The 18909-nt window shown below is 36.5% G+C and overlaps 1 protein-coding gene across 3 annotated transcripts in view; it reads right to left on the reverse strand.

Moving 5' to 3' along the window:
* The window catches only part of BRINP3 (BMP/retinoic acid inducible neural specific 3), a 231184-nt gene that overhangs the window by 17483 nt on the left and 194792 nt on the right, over window positions 1-18909 (reverse strand). The gene's annotated exons all lie outside the window — the stretch shown is intronic.

The raw sequence follows: 18909 nt of genomic DNA on the forward strand, positions 1-18909 counted from the left end.
CAAAGCTGATTCTAAGGGTCGTATGCAGTCACATCACAGAGAACTCAGAACTATCACTGCATTACATCTTTCATCCTCTTTCCTCGTCAAACACCAACCTTAAAACAAAACAGCAGCAACAACAACAAACACAAACAAACAAGAAAACAAATCCTCCAAAATTTGGAAATGCAAGCATTTGGGATCCCTAAATCTCAGATTTCCCTGTACTGTATGCATCCACTGGGAGTCATCTTTTATTTATTTGCCTTTTCCTGAAATCAGTTCTTCACTCATTTGCAGTGGAAACAACTCATAAATTTACCATGCCTCACTCCCTTTTAGAGAGAATTTCAGACCATTCTAGTCAGTGTCAAGCCATGTTGAATATATTAGTCATCTGCATAATAAGTTTTCAAAACATTTGATACAACAGTGATTGAGTTCAGCTGTAGAAATATGCAGCTCCTCTACTCAGGATCCACTACAGTGGAAGTGATTTGTGAAGATGTTTCAGACACCACTCATGATTCTCCTGGTTTGCGGCTGGAGTCCTGTAGGCTCTAAACAGTGAATATAATTTAGTGCATGAGCACCACTTGTTTTCAGCATGACAATGACTTGCAAATACTTTTTTTAGATGAGCATGTGTGCTACATTTACAGGCTAAGGAAGCCCTCTCCAATTAAAAACAGATTGTCCTTAATAGAATCTATAAATGTGGACTAGAGTATCTGTCCTATTTTCTTCTGCAAGTTTTTTTTTTTTTTTTTCCTTTGTAACAAGTTTACTCCAACTGTTTTCTGCTTTATTGTCCTGATAAGACAGCAAATTCCATTTCCTGCCATCTGTTGCTACATTTGCAATTTTCCACTAGATCACTATAGTGGTTTTTTTTTTCCTCTTTGTCACTTTAGAGAGTTTAGGCAAACTGATTGTTCCATTTTTGACTTAGCTAACACTACCCTGATGGTTTGATTTTAAAAAAAAAAAAAGGCAAACAAAAAACTAAGATTCTACATTATCTACATTGTGAGGGGATTTGTTGGTTTCCCAATTTCGTGCATCTCTTCGAACTTACAGTCTATTTCTTCTGAGATGTCATCATTTTGAAAGCTTGCTTTTTATTCACCTTTAATGTGGTCTGTTGCATTCCCTATTAACTTCTTGTTTGTCTTAGATGGGTCAATCCTTTACATATCCAAGAACCGGTAGAGGCGAAAGTAATTTTGCTGTAGCAAATCCCGTTATAGTATAGTTATAGTTACTATGTAACTATAGTATAGTTATAGTTACTATGTACCCATGTGGAGTTACGTTTGCTGTTTCTGTTTTCTTTTATTGCTAAATCTCCACATAAATGTTTGTCAAGCTTAAACCTCCTTGATGCTCTTTGGGTGATGAAAAACATCATGTGAAAATCTGTCCAAGAGGATGCTACTGTTAATTACAGGACATCTCACAAGAAAAGGAAGAAGCAATGAATAGAGGTTCTGCTTCATAAATTATTTCAAACTGAGGGAGTTTTAGTGAAAAAGTGTGGTCATATGTAAACACAGAGAATTTCTCAAATATGTAAGCACAAATCAAACTAGGAGATGTGATACTTGCTAAGGATAAATCCCCATAATTTTGTTTCTGGTGCTGGGACTTTCAAAAACCTCGTTGCCATTTAAGCTTTCTCATTTGGGACTCTAAAGAAACCACTCTTCTTGGTTTTGTTTTCGTGTTGCATGTTTTCCCACTTGGAATCTGAAACAAAGCAAACTTATTTAGCAGTATTGTCTACCAGTACTGTCTGCAATTCCTTCATTATTCCTGCCAACAAGTTATAGAAGTGTTCAGCTAATATCTACAAAAGTTGTCAGAGGATTAGAAGTATCAAAAACATTGAGTTCCTCTAAGTTTTATGAAAGCAAGAAGATAGTCCATAGGATGGAGATCCTTTTAAGTTGTGTGAGCCCAAACATTCTGTAAATTCACATGGGAATTCAACAAAGAGAGTCTAATATTTTGGGAAAGAGCACTTACTAGTTTTTGCCCATACAGAACTGTTTTCTTTTAGAATCATGTGTTTTTTAGGCAAGAACTTCTTAAAAGAAAATAAAAACAAAAAAACAAAACAAAACAAAAAACCACAAAGATTTTGGGGAAAACATTCTGATAGATGCCTGAGGTATTTTAAATTGTGTTTTTGTAGAAGTCACATCTTTAACAGATCTTCTATGAACACTGAAGTCGGTCAAAAGCCAAAGCCAGTGTCTCTGAAGTCATTAAGACATGTCACCTTTCTTCTGGGTTAATGTGCTTATGACAAATGAAAAATTACCACAGGACAACACTACTCATTGCTCATGTCAATAGCTTACTTGTTCTTTAATGTAGCGTAACCAGCTTTTGGGATGTCCAGAAACCCACCAGCACTGTGCACATCCATTTATCACAGGTTGCCAAAGAAGAGTTACAGTGGATATGCAAAGCTGAGCCATTTCAAGGGGGATTTTCTTTAAAAATATCCTTGTTTTCACAGTCAAAAATAGTTCTCTAAAGCAGTGTGTAGGGTTTGAACAACTGGACTGAAAACTATTAGTTTGATGTATTTATAAAGCATGAAGAACAAGGGTATTTTTAGCCATAGAACATGGCTTTTGAGTATCTGTTTACATTATTTATCATTAAGATGGCTTTGCTAAGGTTAATGTATTTGTATTATTCCTTCTCATTGTCAGGTAAAGCAATACATCACCTATTATTATTTATTTCATTCCGACCTGTTAAAGTATTTCTTGTCAAACTTAAGTTTCTCCTAGCAGAATCTATCCTTGTAAGAACTCGAGGAACACAGTCGTGACACTGCACTAATATATTGATATTACTAACAGTCTTCAGTGTTTAGCTTTAGTTTAAACACACAGTTGTTGCCTCACAAAGATATACAATACCATATACTAAAAAATAGGCAGCTGAATAAAGTTAATTTTCTATAGAAAATTACAGGTTTTGAAATACGTTCAAAATTTCTTTATATTCACTAAAAGCTTAATGTAGCCATGAAAAATCTGAAATTATTACAAGAAAGTATTATCTGAGGTCATGTCAATATCTTCTTTGATCCTTAACACACGTACTGAAGAACACAGTGTTCAGAAATGTGGATTTAATTAGTACTACCCTTCACTTAAAAAGGAGGAAAAAAAAAGGACTGAAATCCTACTCAGGGAATTTTATTTGTGTAAAGGAAATTCAGAAAACTTTCATTTCTGTATTCTTAATTTTCTTTGTACCTGTATCTTTTTGATACCTGCCAGACCGAGAGCAAGTTGTTCTGTAGATAGATATCATTGCTGCTGCAGAAATCAAACTGAATCCTTTTCACTATAGGTACAGTTAAAATTCATTCAATTGTTCATATTTCACTAGTGATAAACTTATACTGCCTGACAAACAACAGAAAAAAAGAATGGGAGAGCAACTAGACAATAAGAAATTTCTCTTCTTGTGACTCAACTGGTCATAAGTAATAAAATCTTTGAAAAAATTGATATTAATATAGGAAAATTTCATTTGTTATAAGAAGTATATTAATTTGGGTAGTCTCTATAAAGAACTCTTATTCATATGTTGTGAGACCAGTGGGTATCTCCCAGCTGATGCCAACAACCCCTTAAATGAACTTTCTTTGTGAGTGAGGTTCCACGCAACACATAGCAGCAATTCTAATTCCAGGTGAAGTTCAGAAGAATTTAGATGGTTGCAAATTGTTGTCTTCTGATTAGTGGGGAATAAAAACCAGAAGTCGAATGCCTATTGTTGTTGCGATTATTGAGGTGTTAGTGTACAGGTCCCACCACAGGTGCTGTCAGCACCACAGAAGCTCTGGGGCATCTCTTCAGGCTCAGACATGACACTGAAGGAATTTGCGCTTGATCCTTGGAAGAACATAGTCACTGTCTTCACACTATAGTAATGGTTTTGTGACTAATCCCTTCACCATGAAGTACAGTAACAACTATAATGCTGATACTCAGAGGAGGCCACAAAGTTGGTGAAGGTTTGAAGGGGAAGCCGTATGAGGAGTGGCTGAAGTCCCTGGGTTTGTTCAGCTGGAGCAGACCAGACTGAGGGCAGAGCTCATGGGCTGCAAGTTCCTCAGCAGGAGCAGGAGGGGCAGGGCTCAGCTCTTCTCTGTGACAGTGACAGAGCCCAGGGAATGGCAGAAGGTGTGCCGGGGGGGGTCAGTGGGTCATGAGGAAAAGGTTCTTCACCCAGAGGTGCTGGACACTGAACAGGCTCCCCAGGGAGGTGTCACAGCTCCAACCTGACAGTGTTCAAGAAGAGACTGGACAATGTCCTCAGACACACAGGGTGACCTGTGGGGTGTCCTGTGCAGGGACAGGAGTTGGACTCCATGATCCTGTGGGTCCTTCCAGCTCGGGACATTCCAGGAGAGCAGCAGTGCTCAGCCATCAGCTGCCTAGCCCCAGTTGGGTCCTCAACCTCTCCTCAGCCTACCTGGGCCACAGAAGTCAAGCAAATATTCTGTTCATGTACTTTCTCATGCCCAGCCAAATATTCACTTCTCTTCTGATATTTTCATAATGACCGCAATGTCCCCTAAACAGCCTTCCAGTGCTTTATAGTCCTCTTCCTCCTTGAAAGGTGAATTCCACAGAGGAAGACTGAGTTTTTATGCAGTATATTTCCTTTTGTAAGAACATAGGAGCTGTTAGGAGTCCAATCATCATGTAACTATTCAGAAGTGCTATGCTACAATAATCTACTTTTATGGGAGTTTGGAAGATGAATATAAAATAACATAATCCCCAGCTGTGCTGTTATGTGTAAAGCCATCCCATTAATCATACTCAGTTTTACTTTACAGCTTAAAAGTGTGCAAAGTGTTACTGCCATCCAGGTGCCTTAGTACTGGCAGTTGCACACGTTAACTGCACTTTAAAAGCTATCTTCTCCAGAAATTAAGCGCTCAATCTTTTCCTTTCCTCCAGTGGAAATGTTAATTCAGCACCTTCTGATGTCAACAACATATGCAGAACAGCCTAGAAATCTAGGTAAGCAAATGAAACCTCGGAAGTACAGCAGTTTCCATACCTGAATATAAAGTGTTGACCACATTAAAAAAAAAAAAAAAAAAAAAAAAAATCAGTGATTCTGGTTTTTTACAGATTAGCTGAACTGATTTAGCATCTGTATTTTTCCATGAGGATACTGGGCACAAATAACGGTAAGCGGTCAACTTACATCGTTGGGGGGAGAAGGATTAGACTATTTGGGGTTCAAAAGAATGAATCCATACTAGACTGATGTTGCCAATAAATAAATGAAAATTATTGAATGAAATGAAATTAAAATTATTGAAGTCTGGGAGAGCTTGCAGACATAAGAGTGCAAACAAATAAAACTCAGATCCGCTCACTTTTCTCCTGAATAACATTGATGTGATGTTTGGTTTGAACTGTGATCAAGCAACTGAGTTCAGATCTAAAAAGAAACATGTAATAAGGTCAGGAAGAGAAGAAACTACTGTAACTAACTAGTACTTTTTATCTGATAGTCAGAAACTCTGGTTTTCTACTTAATCATGACAGCAATACCTTAGATCAGAACCAAAGAATTGTTGTGAAATAGAGTTTTTTGTTCCAAAGCATGGAAAGTGCTATGACTCAGAGGGATTAATCTGTGATGTACCCTCCTAAAACAAAGCTTCTCAGAGTGCAAAAGCAGAATCCACAAGTCAGCACAGTTATATATGTATATATATATATATAAAATTAAGAATAAAGATTTGTGCCTTTAAACTTGTGTGCACAAGAAATTTCTACTTGACAATTCTGAAGGAAAGTTGTACAGTTTTGGTTGAAGAGAGAGTTCTGAAAATTTTCTCCTTATTTTCATTCATGAAATTTCTGTAAATGTGTGGAAATGATTTTGTGTGTGTAGAGTCATACATTTTAACTATTTTAGCTATAACTAGGGATTATGATCTGCAAATATTGCAAGGTATTTCTACTTATGTTTACTATCAAAGCTAGACATTTAAACTAGGAATTAATAAAAATTGTGTGTGTTTCACACACGCAAAGTATCGGTTCCATTTCACTATCATCTTCACACAAAGGATGTAAGGGATGTAGTGAAAGCTCTTGAAAACTTCAAAGACAAAATAGATTAAAAGAGTTATTTTTTTGTGAAATATATTTGCAAGTTTGGGTGAGATGTGTGATCCCATGGACTGTGAGACTTGCAATGTCATCGACTTCACAACTGTGTGCCACCATTCATCTGAATTTGTCTATAGAGCTCTATAACCAGATGACTGTCTGCTATTCAGCAAAAAGCAGAAACAGGCTCTGGAATCATCATTTGCCAAGATTCACAGGTGCCTCCCGTAGAAAACTTCTTTATGAAGCTTCAGTCCTCTGTGTCAGGACACTAATCTCTATTCAGTACAGAGAAATGTTGCCTTTCATAGACAGAGGGTCTATTTTTATCTTTGAAGTTAATCCAGCCCCAAGTTGCAGCAACACTTAGAAGCACAGATGCAGATATTCTGTGTAGACTTCCTTTTAAATATTCATGGGTAGAAACCTGTTTCTCTACTTCTATCATTCAAAGCTGAGGATTCTGGCTTTTATGAACTTTTGCTCATCTCTTAAACCACAAGTAAAAGGTTTCCTCTCCAATGCAATTGACATTATATCCAAATGTGGATATACAAAAATAAATAGCCTACATATGCAGCAGATGGTCAGCAGAAGAAATAAAAAATCACTTAATGTTGAACAACCTCACACCAGTGGCAAGATTCATTAAACCGTGGACTGGACTCAGCAGTATAGAAAATGCTACTCAGGCGTTTTGCGCTGTATTGAGGGCTAAATTGATTGAACAGAAAGTCTACATGCTGTCTCGGGATTTGCTACATTTGTCTCTACTCAGAGCTTCTTTAACTGAAGTTTTGTAGAGAAACATTAGGGACAACACAGTCAGCAGCTCAGGATCCATTTCACAGCACCCTGCTCACATCTTGGACTTATTTGCCAACTATCTCATTTATATTTATACTGTACCTTAGCCATCACTCCAGGAATTATCTAAACGAGTAGTGCTTTCTGCAGACAATACACTGATGAAGCAATCTACACAGATGGTAAGCTTTCAACTTACATTAAAAAAATCATCAGTTATTGTTTCCATTTTTTTCCAAAATTAAGGCAACTTTGTGCAAAAATGTGTGGAATAATATATGCACAGTTTCAAGGGCATGATGCCCTTGGGTTCTTCTAAGATCAATTAAACAACTTTTTTTAGGATTTCTTCTTAGCTATCAACCAGAAGTTTCTTAAATTTTGAAGGAAAAAAAAAAAAAAAAGAAACAAACCCTAAACGAAAACTAAAATTAATGAATGTTTAAAATAATGATCTTGATTTCAGCTTCTATTGGAAATATTGTTTAAGATAAAGAAGGCGAGTCTTAGGAAATATAATGAACACAGTCCAAGCAACGTTGAGAGAGATTTCTAATTGCTGTTTCTCAGAAGGATATGCACTTTGAAAAGCTAATTTCTTTCAAAATTTCTTTTTTTGAAAAACAAAGACTTACACATTAATTTTAATTGATTAAACAAATCCTGACATTTGGTGCACTTTCATATAATGAGGAGAGGTCTGAATGCATATTGAAGTCATTCCTGTCATATGGGTAGAACAGGAACTATTTTTTTAAGAATCTGATCAAAAAGCCAGATAATCAAAGGAAAATAAAAATAAGAAGCTTCTGGGTTTGTTTTGTTTTGTTTTTTTTAACTAAAACCTGGAGAAAATAAATGTTGTGGTAGATATGACAGAAGCTTCACAATGGGGATAAAAGCTTGATTCTCTGCAGAGATTGCATTTATTTTTAGTGTTTCTTCAGTTTTGAACAAATGCATTCATTTATTATTGAAAAGTAGGCAAAGAAAAGTTGATTCTGGGTAGAATTCAGAGAAGATTTCAGTTTGGTTTGATTTGGGTCACCTTCTTACTTTAATAACTTGACAATTGAGACAAGTCAGTCATTAAAGATAATAAAATAAAACTACATTATAAAATTAACAAGTGTCACCTTCTGTCCGGAGTGCCAACAATTTTTATTACTTCTGCTCCTTGCAATGCATAAGTCTTTTGTTTTATGCTTATCATCTGTGCCTCCATATATGGCTTTTTAGAAAACTGGTAATACTATGATTGAGATAATTTCCTAACAAATTAATTGGAATTAATGCCTTCTGCAGCTGCGCTGTGTTATCTGCTACTTGAGGGATTTTTTTTTTCTAATGATGTGGTCATCAATTTTAAACTACGCTATTAATTGTATCTCTTTAATATGCCTTAGAGTCCACCAGAGCAAGCACTAGATGGGTAAACAGATTATTTGTTCTTAATCAGCACTTGCCCTCCAGCCACTTGGGACAGATCACGTGGGATTCCAGGGTGTGATTTCTGTGTTGTTTCCTCTTATGAATCCTGACACAATCCCGTGGAAAAAATCCTTCCCACCATTTCCTCCACTGGGTGTGGGTTGAAGGCCACAGATGTCTTAGATGTTTGACTTTGTCATTTTTTTTTCTGCAGTTGTAGGATGTGGAGACAACTATTGAACTCCAAAATACTGGTTGAAGTATGAACATGGAAGGAAGGAAACTGGATAGAAAGGCAACCTTGTTCTCATTTCAGATGTTGTTTTAAGGCCCTGACCTCCTTCACTTATTGATGAAATAAAACTCTATTTGCATTCTCTCAGCCTGAAGCTTTTTTATTCCCTGCCTAAAAAGACTTTAAAAATTGATTTCTTTAAAGAATCATACTGATACCACAGTGTTTTGTATTTGTTCTCTGTGGTATATTTATGGTACTTCTGCAAAACAATGCAAGTATCTGGAAATATCTGGGAAGAAATTGCACAAATGCAGCTCTATGCCTTTTGTACATTAATATCTTATGGAAAGTCTCAATGACAAAGAAATATATAAATTTTTTCTTTCCAGAACTATACAAAACATATGACCCAAGTTTGCACATCAATAAAATAAGGGGTTATTCACAGACTATAAACATCCATGGCAGTTAATTATTGTATTGAAAATTAACATTTGTAATGGGCAACTTCTCTCATGTCGTCTGCTCTCATGTTTTCCTCTCTCTTGTTTGGTAAGTTGTCTGAAAGCACATGTTCCTATTCCAGGTACAAATAATTTGGTCAACCTGAATAAGGAAAGCAGAAATCACTCTTGAAATTATTCTAATTCTGATATTACACAGAGTAAGAGATGACAACCTGCTCCTTGTTAATACTTGGAATATTTTTTGAGATACAAAAATATCCAAGTGGTATATAGTCATATCGGAAGCAAGGTAATACCTTGCTAGATATTGTCACATACCAGACAGAAAGTGAACTGAAAACTCTGGGGTTTGTGTTATCTAGGGTCTTCGAATGTAGCCCTTGAGCTTATAAGAAATCTGTCAGGAATGTAAATATTCTGACAAAACAAACTATGAGGTAAATACCTCAGCGATAAAGCTTTTCTTTCAGAAATTGGGGAAGGCAGGAAAGGAGAAACATGAGGGGAGAGGGCAAAGACAGTTTCTAGCTCATGTCATTTCATTGCTGACAGCAGAGACATTCATGTTTTCAAAAATGAACTGCTGTTGTATATAAGTTTTTCCTGCTCTTTCTGTCCATAAACTACTGTGCCCTTGACAATATCCATAGCAATTATGCACGAACTGAATTCTTATCTAGCAGTTCAATTTCAGAAATATCAAATGTCTCCCTACCCTTTACCTTTCAATATGCACCTTATTCTTTCTATTAATTTCTTTTGGTCTTATCAAGAGCACATAAGAAAATACAGACAACATATTACACCAAAATTAATGTATTTTTGGTTTATAAAAGACATAATGAACTGTAAATAAGAAAGAATTACTAACTTTGAATGACCTGGAAGCTGATATATTAGAATTATTTCTTTTTTTGTCTTGCAAATGGAAAAATGACATAGTATGAAACAGCCATTTCAAAATTTGAAAAAGTCTTTTCATGATCATATCTGTATGCACTGGCCAGGTAGGAAACTTGTTGCCAGAACCATGTCATTTAGAAGCACTTAAGACACAATGGGTTTGGTGCATTTTGCATGTTGGAAGCAAAGGACTTATTTTTTAAAAAAATGGAACAAGACAGTAGACATGAGACAATACGAACAACTCGGATGCAGGCTTATAGTGCCTTTCAAAGCATTTTTAAAAATCAGAGGTTTGAAATCCCACTCTCCGCAGGCCTGAAACCATCCAACCTTCAAATGTGTCTAAAGACAAAGCTGTCATATGTCTTTAGCTGAGATGACCTGAGGCACAACCCTGAAGGTTAAAGTCTGGCCTCTGATGTCCCCTTGGCGAATCAGTATCTCACCTTCCGAGTGAGTGAGCAGAGTCAATCGCATGTGGCTTAACAAAGGCGAGAAATATGACACTTGTTTGTATGTGTCTGCTTCTACGTCAATGCATATCTCAGGTTTTTTTAACTTGTTTAATTGAGAAGTTCTTAGAATTCAGAACCTGAAAAACTTGTTTTCAGAGTGCTGACTGGCATGACCTGACAAGCAGAGACCTCTTTGTCAGTGAGGCATCAGAGCGATGAAAAGGTTTTGCCTGAAATATGGATCTGTATAGCAACATCCCCCACCCCCCACAAGTCCAGTCTTCATCTTTCCTTTTATTCTGCACTCATGTCAAATCTTTCTTACGCTTTGCATTAATATCACCTTCCCACAGAGGAGACACATTTTTACTTCAAATAGCACAGATGAGAAAAGCATTTATGTTACAGCAATTCATCCCAGCCTGAGCTGAGGTTGGGGCCCCGCTGTGAGATGTACAAACGCTGAGCATGAGACAGTCTGTGTATCGCTCTAAAGACCCCGAATAGACAAAAGAGAGCAAGGAAGATGTGATATTGTCAGCCCTGTTGTGCTGTGGTGGGTACAGACAGAGGGACTTTGGTGACTCCACAGAGGAAGCCTGATGCTGGAGACTGACCATCAAAGGTCACCCTTTCTTATTTTTCTCATATCTTACTTTAACTTATAGGTGATAAAAGACGTGCCCTTGTGGCAGATTTTATATTCTTCTGGATCAGATGAAGCAACATTGAAATTATACAGTGGAATCTGGAAGACACAGCAACTTTCTGGACTTGGAGATAGCCTGAAGGCCAAGGTGGTCCAAGATCAAGTATCTCACCCTGGTGTCCATGTCTGACCACCAGTTGCATTTGTGGTGTATATTACCATGAAGCTTGATGGTAGGGGGGTGTTATCTAGATAGATTCATTCCATCACGTCACATGTCATGACTCCAAAGACAGGTGGTCATCAGGATGGCAGCAAACAGAAGCTGCCAAGCCCAGAAATGTGTGCCAGGACCTATCTACAAGTCAAATAATTATTTTTAAGTGTAGGTTTGCAAGCCTTGTGAGTCACCACAGTGTTGGTGCCGATGTTGTTTCTACAAGTGATTCATGTGGGTAGGTGATTAAGATATCTTTAAATTTGGCCTGAGGGAAGGTTCTTTACAGCAGTTTGGTCACAGAAAAAAAAAAAAAAAAGGCCAAAAGCAAGGCCCTCAGTATTGTCATCTACACTGGGGTTAATCTGCTGAATACTGTGTCTTTGTAGCAGAAATTCTGCAGCAGCTTTTTCTTGATCTGTGCTTTTCTTTTTTAATACCACATATATGTGAATTAAAATGTTATTTTAAGCTGTTTGTGTTTTATTGTCTTCAAATTTTCAGGCTCCAGTACTGAGAGCACCAATTGCACTACAAAATTAGTCTGCAGAAAAAAAGGGGCGGGGAAGTTTGGACATTTGGGTTAGAAATAACAAAAAGGTAGGTGGAAGGGCCTGAGGCAACTTGTAGTGGAATGCATGTTAACAGATCTGCAAAAAATGAATGCTCTAGATTCTGTTTCGTGAGGAAGCAGGGGAAATTAGGCCCAACTTTCCCTTCTCAGGACTGGATTATATATAGGAAATGAGTCTTATGAAGGAATATGGGTTTTCTGGTCCTTTCACTCTGTTACTCTTAGAAGAAAGCCCACAAGAAAGAGATGTACACCAAAGCAGCCACTCTTCTTGAGTGAAATGTTTTCCTTGAGTCACCTTCTGCTGTTACACTTTTTGAGACTGTCTCCTTTGAGATCTTGTCAGAATGTTCAGCAGTGCTATATAATATATGGGTGATACATGGAATGGAGTCACATCTCTCATGTCAGTGTTTTGTGCTTTTAAAGTATAGACTGCCAGTGCAGCAGCACTCCAATAGTGGTTAGTGATTCAGTAATCATATTTTAGTATTGCAAGTCTTAGAAGAAAGTGTCATACAACATCCTGCAATATTAAATTAATATCATATATCATACTATATCGGTATACTCCTTTCGTGTCAACTGGTTCCTGCTAAGACTATTTTATCTTTTTAACAGTTTGTATCATGTGACAAAATGTGAAATATGATTGCTAGTGCACTTGCACTCGTAGGTAGTCTGTACAAAACATAGAGAGATGTGACTTCATTCTATATATTACACATATGGTATGTCCAGAGCATGGAAGCAGGCGTACTCCTGATCTATGACATTTATATAACCTGTCTACTATTTCCACAGCACTTTATAATACAGTGAAATTACTTCATTCTAATGTTGCTATTCATCAAAAAAATCAAAAATGGAGTTGTGGGGAGATAGAAAAAAATTTTCATGTGTAGCATGTGATCAAGAACAGCTTCTATGAGTATGTAATGAAGTGCTGCAACAGAAAAACAGATCTCCTTGAGAGAAAACATATTACAAGGACAGATGCTAAGAGCAATACACAGTTATTAAAATATGTGTGAAAAAACACATATACACAAGAGTTTATCTTACTTTGTCATTGTCATCAGACCTGTTATTTGCAGTCCTGTATATCATATTTTTAATCTCTTGTCACGTTAGCTTTAAATAACTCTAATCCTCAACCCAATTAAAGGTATCACCTCAAAGCAGATAATTTTATTTCCTCTGAGAAATCATCATTCGTTTTAGTAAAGCAACCACTGCCAAACTGACCTTGATTTTATCTCACACACTTTCATCTTATCACCTTCTTTTTCTCTGACATGCAAGGTTCAGATGTGCACCTGATGTGTTAGATCAAATCAAAGTTTCCACTGGAGAGACATTGCTTTACATTGAAACTTGCAAACCTATTTCTAACTCCTACATGCAATGTCTTAATTGAAGGAGATCAAACAATTTTCTGGTATTTTTTATAGTACAAATTGATGTGCAATCTAAGTACATTTTTCTCTGTTTGTTCTTAGAATTATTTTTGTTTAAGAAAGTCTCTATCACACATTGTACCTCTTAAAAGGAGATTTTCTAAAACCAGAGTATTGCTTGTTTAGCACCTCTTGTTCAGAAACATCATATACATTAGACTCAGTCCATTCAGCTGACGTTTTGTTGTCTTTACACGATCTTTCTGTAACACAATTTTATCCAGACTCATGGCTCACCCTCATTCTAGCAGTCTGCTAAGTGATGTATAATTAGATTTTTTCCTTCACATCCAATGACACAAATGTGCTTTGAAAAGATAAATCTCTTTGTGATGTACTGTGAAACTTCCATATATTGAATTTTGTGACTTCCTTGGTGGAAGAATTTATTCCTCAGTAATTTTGTGCCCATGAATCAATTATACTTGTAGCAAAACAATTTAAAGTAGCTGATAACCAGTTTTGGGTTGTAAGGAACTAATCCTATGTAACATCCTGAGAGCACTGGATCAATCTACAATATATTTTTTTTGCCTGTATTGCATTTCTGAAAAATTCTGAAGAAAACAGGTTTCAAGGCCTCAGTATTTTGATGTAGTCTATTATGGATGCTATAAAAAAGTCAAATATCTCAATTTTTTTTTCTGCATATGGACTGAAAAGAAGTCTAAGATACAAGTCCCTTCTCTGAAGTGTTGCCATAGTGTTCATGCCCTGTTGTGAGTCTAGGGCATGTGAATTTTCTGCTCTGTGAAATTCAGAAAAAAGAGAAAAAAAGAAAAAAAAAAGTGGGAAATTCCAAAATAAATTGCCGTTTTGAAAACCAGAATCCTTTCTTCAGTTCTTCTGTTTGATGCAGCCATTCACTGCCCCTGTTGATTGACTCCTTCTAAGTCTACACTGGCTTCAGAGTACATTTGCTAAAATGAAGTCCTTTATGAAGATGAAGATGTGCTTCAAACATAAAGCCTCCGAGAATGGCTTTCCTTTCAGAAATAAGGGTTTTTTAATGTTAATTAAAATATTTGTTAAAGTTATTAAGTACTTTTGTCTGTATTTACTTTCAGTTTACATTACCAGAATGAGATCCTTGAAAAAAATGGCTAGGCTGTTGGGATAACAGACACCTTCCCTGTAAATTAAATGGTAATATTAAGCATCCAGTCATTTCAAAAATTCAAATACTGACACTTTGTTCAAGATTACGTGCTTTTGTGTGAAAGCGTTCTACCTTCATCTTTTAAAATTAAAATTCTTATTTACTTGAGTTGCTCATAATCTTCAGTTGCAGTTTGTTGCAGCAGATTTCCATTTTGTTATTATGCCAAGGAAGATTTAATATTTTCCACTGCTTTATTGTTACATTTACACTGTTTCTCCTTTTGTTATTTTTGTTTATGTCTTTATTAAATCATATATTGTGTGGTTGAATTTGTCCTCAAGTGAACCTTTTTCATTATGAAGTTATTTAAACTACATAAAACCAAGGTTCGTACATACAGCAATAGACTGTATGGAGCACGTTCACTCAAATGGGTAATATTAGCCAAGGAACCAATTTGAATGACACAGAAAAGAATGAAATCAAGTACTAAACTGTCACTTCTGAAGGAAGAAATGAAAGGTTTTCCCTGTCTTCAGTGTCTTTCACTGGTGTTTGAATATTAAATCCAATTACAGGGAATCATCGCTGTTCTTATATAAAAATATTTGGGAAAGTGAAGATTCTCCTTCTCTTCCAACAGAGTTTACATTTCTTTTATGCTCTTAGGCATAGATATTCCTGTTTTGTCATTTTAGTTCCACGATTTGGGTGGATGTAAGTTCCTTCTTACCCCTGGCTCTGCTTCACGGCAGGGGTTTCACTAGCAGCAACACGGGTAGGATCAGATCTCTGTTCCTGTGATTTCAGCTTCTCAGCATAGAATCATTACGTTTGAAAATAAATCTTGCTGCCATGTTAACCAAATCAGAAACAAAACCAGCTTTCCCTGCCCATAACACAGTGATGAATATATAACCACATCTTTACTTGCTGCTTTACCTCTTCCCATTGCCATATGTGAGCTACCGTGTCCTACGTGGACATCCCCATTGAGTAAATATGATACTTGTTTTTTCCCTCCACTTATTTTGCCTTTGAAAAACAAGAAGACTCAATCCAAAGGTGATGCTAACATGAGATTATATGTGCAGTGACAACGCTCAGCCTGCCTTTTGCTGCCTGTGACAGGGCATCACCTTTCTCACCTCATCCAAGAAAGATGAAATCAAGAGCCTGAACTAACTTCATGACTATGTCAGTCCTCTTCTCAGAGTACATATACTGGACTACAGATACCATATGCAAACTGTTCCCAAAGATTAACAACTGTTCCTTACACCTCATGGTCCTAATGCAGAAATAAGCATGAGGAGCTGAGGGCAGACAGATGGTTTTACCCCTCATCTTGATGCCTACGAAGCAAAACATCTTGTGCTTCCAGCACTGTTTCGACAACTCTGCTGTATACATTGTACAACACCTACTGGTTCCTGCAAAGCAAAATGTATTGTGCCACTGGCTACGTTTCAACAACCTTACCCTGGAAAAACCGCAGCAAGAGCTGGCCATCTAGTGGAATAACAATTGCTGCACGCGGTGGGCTCTGGCCAAGCAAACCTGACGAGCGAGCATATGATGTGTTGACACGATGAGAACGCACCAGTAATAATCACTTGAGCCTTTTGAATCAGCAGAGCCTCAAATTCATGGAGGCAGTAGCTCACCTGGTAGCACTGTTCCACAGAACATCAAGTTGCTTTTTCAGAGTGCATTCTTTTTAATCTTGTTTTTCTCTTTATTTCTTGAAATGGAATGTTTTATCGTTCTACCCCTATATACAACATAGGAACAGATTATCTACACACCAATTTCTGTGCTCCTTGTTGGTTTTGAATTTCTAGTTGGTATTTTTCTTTGAATTCAGACAACCAGTAAATACCTCACTGATTACAGAAAGTGTATTAATTAATTCAGGTGAATTTTGAAAGTTACACTTAGTAGCACCATAACAGTTTATAATGGAAATCTACAGACTTTTGATGTGTCTTGGCATGATTTAACTTTCATAAAAAGGAACAATGGTCTGTTTCATGTTAATGAAAGAAAGCTTAAAATCTGGGAAGAACATCTGGAACTTGAAAAGATTTGCAATGAACAGAATAGAATAAAAATAGTAATCCTGTTCCCATCCTCAGCATACACCAAAATGCAGTAAATAAGACATTGTTCTGATTGCTAGTGCAGACTGAAAGAAAACTATTTATATATTATTCTAGCTGAAGAATATAAACTGTGTTTAAAAAGGAGACATGGGAATGTATTTTCTTCAACTTTGAGGTTAATTGACTCTTTTCTGCTACGAACAATGATGTTAGGAGAGGATTCAATGGTATTTTGGTTCAAGGATTAGAAAGTTAAAATACAAATCTCATTTGGTCTTATGAAGAGGCTTGGTTCTTCAGGAAATATGGAAAAAGTTGCAGGCATTTCCGTCTAATTAAAAAAAAAAAAAATAAAATCAAGCAACAATTTCTTTCATTTTCAGTAACAAAATATTGAGGCCAGAGAAAAGAGGTACTTTCAGTAAAGAATTATAACCTTGACCGTATGTAGGAGCTCCTTCAAGTGTGATAAAATGATTTCTGGCAGACTACATAGATAAATCTCTATAAAACTCAGTCTCATAGAAAGTCTTCATGAATTATATTAAACTTTTAGGACATACCTCCCAGTTTCATGAAAGAGAAAACCAAGTCTCAATATATCTTCTATTGACTTGTGAAATACAGTGTAAAATTAAACCTTAGCACAGTTATTTTGTTTTTACTCACTGCAAGCATCATGACCTTTATTAAAAACTGATGCATTGTCTCTTTAATCTGTATCTGAAAAGGCAAGTGCCCATAAAATGCAATTTAAAATACTATTTATATCTCCATTAACTCTATCTAATTTCTCTGTCCATAATAAAATTCACCCTTATCTATCAATAGCAGAACCCAAACACTAATCTAAAGGAGTTATTCAGAAAGTCTTTGGAATGGATTACATTTTGTTCCAATTCCCTCTTCTTGTTTCTTTGGAGCCTAGAATATCAATTGGCCCATGAAGCTGCATTGTTTTATTTTGTTTAGTTATTATTTTATTTCTGTCTTCCCTTACACAAAAGAAATTATAGCACTTGGTTTTGTTTCTGTTAGTCCACTCATTTTGTGCTGAAATGTCTGTTTTTGCAGCCTGAGCAATAATTCATTTTGTCCATTGCATTATTCAGGTATTCATTGTCCACTGCCTTACCCATGATCACCTGTTAGCAGTTCTGTATCAAAAATTCAGCATCTTCTTTGTCTTAGGCATACTCTCATCATGAGAAGTACCTGAATACTACTCTATCAATACCTGTATTTTCTTTCTTCTCACTTTCTTCTCTGCTTTTTTTTTTTTTTTCTTCTCTGCTCACAGATATTCCTTTATCCTTTCCTTTATCTTAGTCCATCAGATTTTTTCTAACAAGGTGTGGAAATTAAACCAGTTTCTTTTGACCTTTTTCCATTACTTCTCCATTTAAAGCTCTGATTATCAGCCATAAAAGCCTCGATGTCAGAAGGCAATTTTCCCAGATAGTCAGATGGAATCCAGCCTTGGAAAATGCTCTCTTTTAGCAAATGCATCCCACTGGCTAAGTATTCCCCTTGCCAGTCAAATTCATTATTAACAAATAAACCATGAACTCACAAGTTTTGCATTTGAAAAAAAAAAATCCTTCATATAACAAGAAAGGTGTTTTGATTAATAATTTCAACTGATTTTTGCTTTTTTCTGTCTCAGTTTATCTGTGCTCTATCATTGTCATTACCCATGTCGACTCAAAATTGTCCCAGAACCCTGCAGTGGCTATTTTGGAAGACCTGGTTATTTTAAATTTTGATAGAGAAAGAGAAAGGGAGGTTGGATTCTATTTCTTGTGTTTTAAAAAGGTCTGGGTTCCTGCTGAAGTCTTTCATGTCGAATGATCTCTATTTCAGAATGCTCATTCAGGTCATGCCCAAGAAACACAGGAGACGATGTTGAAGTGCTGCAGTGACTATACAACCTTTCTTAGAGGAATGTTTTCTAATTACGAAATGACCCCACAAGTGAAAAATACATTTTTTTAGTTTCAACTAACAGATCACAAAGCAAAGCACAAGATGTAGAAAAAGGGGGACACGAGAGCCTTAACAGCTGTCACCTTCGGAAAGCAAAAGCAGGTTAGCTAAGTGTCACCGAAACGTGAAGTGAAGTTGATGAAACCTTAGCTTGGAACGCTAGAGCTGAAAGAGGGGATGAGTAGAGCACCCCTGGCAGTTCTGCAACACTGAACCTAAACTAGATTTCTTTAAAACGGACAGAGATACATGCTGTATGCAGGAGTCTCTGAATTAGGCCCACGATGCTTGCACTCAGAAGAGTAGTGTCCTTAAAAGCTCATTCATTTCAGATTTACTATAGTGTCATTCCAC

Source organism: Columba livia, chromosome 8 (genome assembly GCF_036013475.1).
Source record: "Columba livia isolate bColLiv1 breed racing homer chromosome 8, bColLiv1.pat.W.v2, whole genome shotgun sequence".
NCBI classification, from domain to species: Eukaryota; Metazoa; Chordata; class Aves; order Columbiformes; family Columbidae; genus Columba; species Columba livia.